Source organism: Triticum dicoccoides, chromosome 1A (assembly GCF_002162155.2).
Source record: "Triticum dicoccoides isolate Atlit2015 ecotype Zavitan chromosome 1A, WEW_v2.0, whole genome shotgun sequence".
Classification (NCBI taxonomy): domain Eukaryota; kingdom Viridiplantae; phylum Streptophyta; class Magnoliopsida; order Poales; family Poaceae; genus Triticum; species Triticum dicoccoides.
In genome coordinates, this window is record NC_041380.1 from 372705944 (window position 1) to 372714665 (window position 8722).

Below are 8722 nucleotides of genomic sequence, written 5' to 3' on the forward strand. Positions count from 1 at the left end.
GCGGTCACGGCATCCATGGCGGCGCGGCGGCGTGCCCGAGCGGGTCTCCCACTCGGGAAGGAGAGGGGCGGCGCTGCTGGGCTGGGCCTTGGCCTGGCAGGAGCTGGGCCAGCCCAGTCGGGGATCTTTAAAAAAACATTTCCAAACAATTAAAATAATAAAAGCAAAATAAAGAAAAATATTATATAGGCATATTATATATCAAAATTTTCAGAAAAAGATTTCCAACAACATGGATATTTTCTAGCATTAAATAAAATACACACAAAATCAGATAATTCAAAGAGTGCTACTGGTCTAATAAAATCCAACAAAAACATTTTAAAAAAACCAAAATTATTTCAAATAAATTTTTCTCCAATTTTCTATTGTAGGGAATCATGTTACCCTATTTTCCATATATTTTATTTTTGGAGAAAAATAATTTGAATAAAACTCAAATAACTCCAAATTGAAAATAAATTCAAAAGAACTTTGAATTTAATCCTTTGAAACTCCCAACTCATATTTCATATAATTTGAAGAAGTCATTTTATCTTCTCTCATGAAAATCATTGAGCTGCATGAAGTTTATGAATTGAAATATTTCCAATTGAAATTCGATTATTTTCAAATACCCTTTCATTTAATTTAAATGGAAGAAGTCATATCTTCTTCGCTCAAGGGTTTTGTATTTGAAAAGAATTTGAATTCATGGAGATCATAAAGCAAATATGAAAGTTTGGGAAAGTCCTTTTATTCCCTCTCATTTAACTTTCAAAAGTTTCGAATTCACTCACTTTCAGACAATCAATCAAACAATCAATAAAATCTATCTATTTATTATAACATTCCAAAATTCATATCGGCCTATGGAAGAAAGTTCGTATCGTATTAGTGCGCTTTAACTAAAAAGCCGTTAGCTACAACCTTTGATCGTGGTTTGGTATCCAAATAGGAAATTCTATCCAGTCCCTCGCTACACTATTTAGACGGATTGAAGCTTAAGCCAGAGGATGACATAGCCAATAAAGGATTGGTAATTCCTGTCAGAAGAAGAATCAGAGGAATCGAAGCAATCATAAAAGCAGGAAATTGCAATGCCTTCTCCACCCCGTGTTGATAAAACAATTGTATTTAGCGCGTCGAAAAGGAAATCCAATTTCGGTAAGACTTGATCTGAATCGTAGTTCAGATCCAAGTCGGTTCAGTGAGGGCGACCGCGAAAGTCACCGAATGGGTTCGGTCCGTCTTTTCCTGATCTTTGTTTGTCCCCCCAAAAAAGGCGTGAGAGGACGTTGCAGATGTCCGGGACGCTGTTTCCAGATCCTGCCTTCTTGTCCTTTGCGCTCAAGTCTATGGCCAGTACTGCCCGGGGCAATATTAGCAGTTTTCTGAGGGTTCCATCGCCTCTTGGTTGGTTTTTCTCCGCAAGCAGAGCAAGCTAGTTCACATCCGATTATCCTTACCGCACTAACCATTGTTGGCGAGGTAGCCTTGCCCTAACGTCATAGAGAAGACGTGCCGCAGCTGCCTTTCTAAGACCTGGTACAAGTGATGACCTTGCTGATAAGGGTCGAATGCGTAGTTCATTCGCATGTCTTTCGAAAGAATTGACAGTTGATGACAGAACGAACTGTTCGACCTTGATTTCTTGGCTTTGATGTTGTTATCACAATCAGGTTGCCATAACACGCATTGCTATGTTGAGACAACATGATCTTGAATCAGGATTGGGTTGCCTTATCTTATTAGTAGGAAGAGGTGAAGTTCCCTTTTCTTTTCCCTGGGAAACGGTACCTGCATTCCCGTGAGCTTTTCCTATCCCTTATGAACTGGAACTTGTTGGTTCATGGATTTCACGTTTCAGCAGCACTTTGGTTTGTGCATGGTTGTGAAAAGAAGGCTTTCTATACACTTATATGAACTTCATTGGCGAAAGAAAGAGAAGCTTGCCTTGATAAAGCACAGCCTTTCGCACTCCAATAGGCATATATTGTTACAAGGTTATGCCCAAAGGGCAAAAAGGTCTTAGCTAGAGTCCTTAGGGAGCTCCTACAGGGCTTCACTTCTACTGAAATTTCCAGAAAACAACCAGGGAGGCTACAAATTATCGGCTTGCCCCTGTCTCTGAAAAGTGAAGGTCAGCTCCACGTGGGTATTCCATCCAAACGATCCACGGAAGATAGTGATTCCAGATGGCGAGGGTTCTTTCCCTATCAATCTGCCCTGACCCATCAAGCTATTCAGCAGCAATCCAGCCAGACTACTTTAAAGGGTGCCACTAGACTCTGACAGAAACATAGCCCTATGACAAGGATACCCATCATTCCTATTCAAGGACTGGTCCAATTCTCTTCATTCACCATATTTAAGGGGATGCTTGGGGGCCCATGACATCCTTCCTAAACAGGAGCTATTGATCCAACACCTGAGCCATATTTATTGCGAGGAGCAATCCGGTTGCTAAAAGAGGAAGAGCTTAGAATTTTGGGATGTTACAAAGTGTTTCTCCGGTATTGGGAGTTTCATAATCTCATAGTCAAAGGAACATGTATAAGTTATGGAGAAAGCAATAGCAATAAGCTAAACGATCATAGTGCTAAGCTAACGGGTGGGTCAAGTCAACCACATCATTCTCTAATGATGTGATCCCGTTCATCAAATGACAACTCATGTCTATGGCTAGGAAACTTAACCATCTTTGATTAACGAGCTAGTCAAGTAGAGGCATACTAGTGACACTCTGTTTGTCTATGTATTCACACATGTAGTAAGTTTCCGATTAATACAATTCTAGCATGAATAATAAAAATTTATCATGATATAAGGAAATATAAATAACAACTTTATTATTGCCTCTAGGGCATATTTCCTTCAATGAGTGGAATGACAAAGGTAACATAGGTGAAGGTGATGCTCTAGTCACACTAGTGGACATCCTGGACATTGATTGCTTGCATGATGTTTATCAACCTATTACCATGCTTCATGCTAGTATGATTTCCCCATGTAATGATTTGCCCATTTATGATGAGTATGTTGATCCTCATGTGGAGTCTATTAGTTGTGATGCTATGTTACATAGGATTTCTTGTGACAATTCTCTAGGTCACATCATGTTTGACAACCCGCTTGATTTGTCATATGCTATGTATGAGATCAACCACATGTCGTATTTGCAATCTCATCGTAGTAACTATGCATATGCCATTAAAATAAACCCAATTTGCACTTATGGCATAGATGACAAGCCCATGGTTATTGGCATTTGTTTTTCTTACGATGATATTGATATGCTTCCTTTGCATCATTTATCTCATATGCCATGCCATGACCACCTAGCTTCGGATATGCATTGTTGTGGGTGTTGCCCATTTTCTCCATATGATGTTTCCAATATTTCTCATGACACTAGTAGAAAAGGGGGCAAAGGTCCACGCCGGGTCAGCCCATTAGTCCTGGTTCAGTCATGAACCGGGACTAATGTGAGCATTGGTCCCGGTTCGTGCGGCTAAGGCATTAGTCCCGGTTCACCTGAGCCCTTTAGTCCCGGTTTGAGGCACGAACCGAGACTAAAGGGTGTGATGCCCTTTAGTCCCAGTTTGTGTCTCAAACCGGGACTAAAGATTAGACCTTTAGTCCCGCTTTGAGACACAAACCGGGACTAAAGGGTGCAATGCCCTTTAGTCCCGGTTTGTGTGTCAAATAGGGACTAAAGGTCCCATTTTCAAACTCTACCACCCCCCTGTGGATTGCCTTTTTTGTTTCAAAAAAATAAAAAGAAAATGATAAAAACTTCAAAAAATAAAATCCTTCGAGAGGTAGTTATATTACTACATCTACTAGTTAGGAAAATTTAAAAACTTAAATTTGGACATGTTTTGCAAAAAATGTAGGGAAAATGTAAAACGGCTATAACTTTTGCATACGATGTCGGAAAAAAACATATAATATATCAAAATGTTCAGAACGAAAATCCGCTTCCGATTTTGACAGCCTAAGGCATGTTTGCAAATTTTTAGAATCCTCAAATTCTAAAAGGAAAAAAAGTTATGCTCAAATTTCAGTTTTTTTGAATTTTTGTTAAATCTGGTCAAACTATGGTCAAACTACTTATTTAAGAAGTATTAGTGTTACTAAATAATTATTCAAGAATATTAGTGTTACTAAATAATTATTTTAGTTTTTTTGAATTTTGGTCAAATATGGTCAAACTGTGGTCAAACTATGGTCAAACAATGGTCAAACTACTTATTCAAGAAATATTAGTGTTACTAAATAATTATTTCATTTTTTTTGAATTTTGGTCAAATCTGGTCAAACTATGGTCAAACTGTGGTCAAACTAGGGTCAAACTATGGTCAAACTACTTATTCAAGAAATATTAGTGTTACTAAATAATTATTGTTTTTTAGAACAATAAGTTTCAAACTCAAACAGTGAAATGTGTGACTACATGCTCAAGCTAAATTCCTGAGGGTTAATAGGATTGACATCTTACTATTGTCAGGAAAACAACAAGTGCAGACTTGGAAACGAGGGAGAATAGAACCCGAAAGTTAAGCGTGCTTAGGCTGCAGTAGTGAGAGGATGGGTGACCGTTCGGGAAGTGATGAGGGGTGATTAGAGATTAAAGGTTAAATTGAGCAGTGATGAGGGGTGATTAGAGATTAGAGGTTAAAATAATTCAGAAATTTGAAAATAAAAAAATTCAAAAAAAAATTCAAAAAAATCATAAAATTTCCTTTAGTACCGGTTGGTGTTACCAACCGGGACTAAAGGTGGACCTCCAGGCAGCGGCCACGTGGAGGGCCTTTAGTCCCGGTTCGTAGAACCGGGACTGAAGGGGGAGGCTTTAGTACCGACCCTTTAGTCCTGGTTCCAGAACCGGGACTAAAGGCCCTTTATCTACTAGTGTGAGGAGACCCCCATAGTTTCCTCATACATTTTAGGAGATTTTGATCCATCCCATCCATTGCATGATCCCAATACTTGTGTGCACAATATGCTTCCCATGAATAAACACGCTATTGCTGTGCCATATACTTGCATTCTCAATTTGTGTCCCCATCGTGTTATACATAACAACTATTCTTTCATGATGGATGACATGTTCTTATACCATGCTTCAAATTTCTTTGAGCGATGCTTATCTTGTGCTATCTCTCACGTGCACAGACACATCATGATGGATGATGTGTACATTTACCATACACACAATTTCTTTTGTTTGTGTCTCTTTTGTGTAGGTACCCATGAATACTTGTCAACCTCACAACCCCATGAGTTGACAAAACGAGCTCTAGAGAGCAACGATGATCTGGGATCACATGGATTGTATTTCACACCGTTCCCATTGTGCAAAAACTTCGCGCATTTCTTCTACATGGCCTTCACTTGGCTACGGGTTATTGTCCATTACATATTATATGCCCATCTTGCCATGTTCACTTTGCATGATATGTTCATTCCTATACCTTTGACATGCATTTGTGACCCATGCTTTGCATTACACATGATGATTGATTCTAGTACTTGTACGTGTATTTGCAAGCTTGGTGGAGATATCACTTGTTATTGCCATGTTTGCTTTGTGCCCCATGCCTATGATTATACTATGATCTTGCTTTGTGTTCATGCTTACAATATATCATGTGCATTGCCTATGCCTATTATTTGCTCACATGACATGGTCGCCATGATTTCCTCTAGTGTGTTGCATCTTCACACTACTAGCTTGCACGACTTGATTACTATGCTTGCTTATGTTGCATCACCAATGATTCATACTTGCTCACTTCATGCGGTTGATGACAACCATTTACATGCTTTCACATGATTGTTATTGCATCTTGTCATATATCTCCATGTGTTGCCACTCTCATGTTAGACGATTTTCCATGTATTGAGTGCAACAATGATTCTACTCTTGCTCATGAGATTGCCACCATAGCATTCTCACATATATTTGGAGATTTTGACATATTTCTTGTGAAGCATGCTTGTCTTACCTCTTTGCACCATCTACCTAGTGCCATGCCTATAGCCATTATTGCAGCATATTATTCATGCACTTGTGCTACTAATGTTTGTGTGCAAAATAAGAGAACCATCATGATGGATGATGTGTTTATCTACCATGCGCATACGTTCTTTGTTTTGTTGTGTGCATGTGTAGGATACATGGACTTTGTGTTGACTTCCACTTCACGTGAGTTGACCATTCGAGCTCTTGAGAGCGAGCCTCATATATTCGACCATGATTCGCTTCTACACCACCTTTCCTACCACTTCGGCAATGTGAAGAATGCACAAGGACACGCCTTTAAGGTGACATCTTTATTGAGCATGGATATTACGGATCATACTACTTGTGTTGCTCGCACCATGAGACTTATTGTTCATCTTGGACTAGTTGATTGCACACTTGCTAGAGATCTTGCTTCGACTAGTCATTTTCACCATTCCATGCATCATGATATATATGCCTTGTGTGTTGCATCCAGTTCTTGGATTACTTGCTCCTCTCATATGTTTAAGCTGTCGTGAGGCATATGAAACAACTCTTCCTTCCTGCATAAGCACTGCTCCAAGTCCTTGACGAGAAGCGTCGCAATACACTTCATAATCCTTGCGTTGATCTGGCAAGATCAACACTGGCGATGCAACCAAACGTTTCTTCAACTCCTGAAAGCTGGCCTCACACTCCTCAGTCCATTTAAATTTGGTGTCCTTCTTTAACAACTCCGTCATAGGCTTTGTAATCTTCGAGAAATTCTCAATGAACCTTCGGTAGTATCCTGCGAGTCCAAGAAAACTCCGGATCTATCCAACACACGTGGGTGCCTCCCAGTTTGTCACGGTGACGACTTTGGCAGGGTCTACCGCTATTCCTTATTCGGATATAACATGTCCAAGGAATCCAGCTTCCTTCAAACAAAACTCACACTTGTTGAACTTGGCGTATAGCTGATGTTCTCTGAGCTTCCCAAGTACTAATCGCAAATGCTCTTTATGTTCCTCTTCATTCTACGAGCAGACCAGAATATCATCAATGAACACCACAACGAACTTATCCAAAAACTCCATTATCCAAAAACTCCATAAACACCTTATTCATCATGTTCATGAAATAGACAGGTGCGTTAGTCAGGCCAAATGACATAACGGTATACTCATATAGCCCGTACCTTGTGGTAAAAGTTGTCTTAGGTATATCCTGCTCTCGAATCTTCAACTGGTGGTACCCTGATCGCAGATCGATCTTGGAAAACACCTTAGCTCCTTGCAGCTGATCAAACAAATCATTGATCATCGGTAGTGGGTACTTGTTCTTGATCGTCACCTCATTCAATCCTCGATAATCAACAACCATCCTCAGCGATCCATCCTTCTTCTCCACTAGAAGTACTGGTGATCCCCAAGGTGACGAACTTGGGCAAATATAACCTTTTATCCAGTAACTCCTTAATTTGCTTCTTAATTTCCTCTAAATCCTGTGCGGGCATCATGTATGGTCTCTTAGATATTGGCCCTGTGCCTGGCAAAAGCTCAATCAAAAACTCGATGTCTCTATCCGGTGGCATGCCTGGCAACTCTTCTGGAAATACATCCGGGAAATCCTTCACCACTGGTACTTCCTCCTGTACAACTCATGATAAGGAATTTACTTGAGTCCTAATCGGCGCATGCCGGGATACATACTTCATCCTTCTTCCTTCTGGGGTGGTGAGAAAAATTGACTTACTGGCGCAATCGATGTTTCCTCCATGCATCGATAGCCAATCCATACCCAGAATCACATCCAAACCTTGCGATTCCAAAATTATCAAGTCTGAGGGAAAAACATGTCTACCTATGGTCAATGGCATCTGAAAACATCCTTGGCTTGCCATATACTCTGCTTCTGGCGAGCTCACTAACATAGGTGTACTAAGAACTTTGGTGGGCAGTTTATACTTATCCACAAATCCCCTTGATATGTATGAATGCGATGCACAAGTATAAAAAAGAACGGTTGCAGTAAATGACTTAACCAAAAACTTACCTATTACTGCATCTGGTTGGGCTTCAACCTCCTCCATGTTAACGTGGTTCACTTGTACCTTGTTGAAAGGGTTGGGCTTCTTCCCAGAATTTCCGTTGTTGTTTCCATTCTTAGCTTCAGGACATTCATTGGCGTAATGTCCGGTCTTCTGGCACTTGTAGTAAGTAACGTGGCTTAGATCTTTCTTGGCGGGGGTGAAGGAAATATGCCCTAGAGGCAATAATAAAGTTATTATTTATTTCCTTATAATCATGATAAATGTTTATTATTCATGCTAGAATTGTATTTACCGGAAACATAATACATGTGTGAATACATAGACAAACAGAGTGTCACTAGTATGCCTCTACTTGACTAGCTCGTTAATCAAAGATGGTTATGTTTCCTAACCATGAACAATGAGTTGTTATTTGATTAACGAGGTCACATCATTAGTAGAATGATCTGATTGACATGACCCATTCCATTAGCTTAGCACCCGATCGTTTAGTATGTTGCTATTGCTTTCTTCATGACTTATACATGTTCCTATGACTATGAGATTATGCAACTCCCGTTTACCGGAGGAACACTTTGGTACTACCAAACGTCACAACGTAACTGGGTGATTATAAAGGAGTACTACAGGTGTCTCCAATGGTCGATGTTGGGTTGGCGTATTTCGAGATTAGGATTTGTCACTCCGATTGTCGG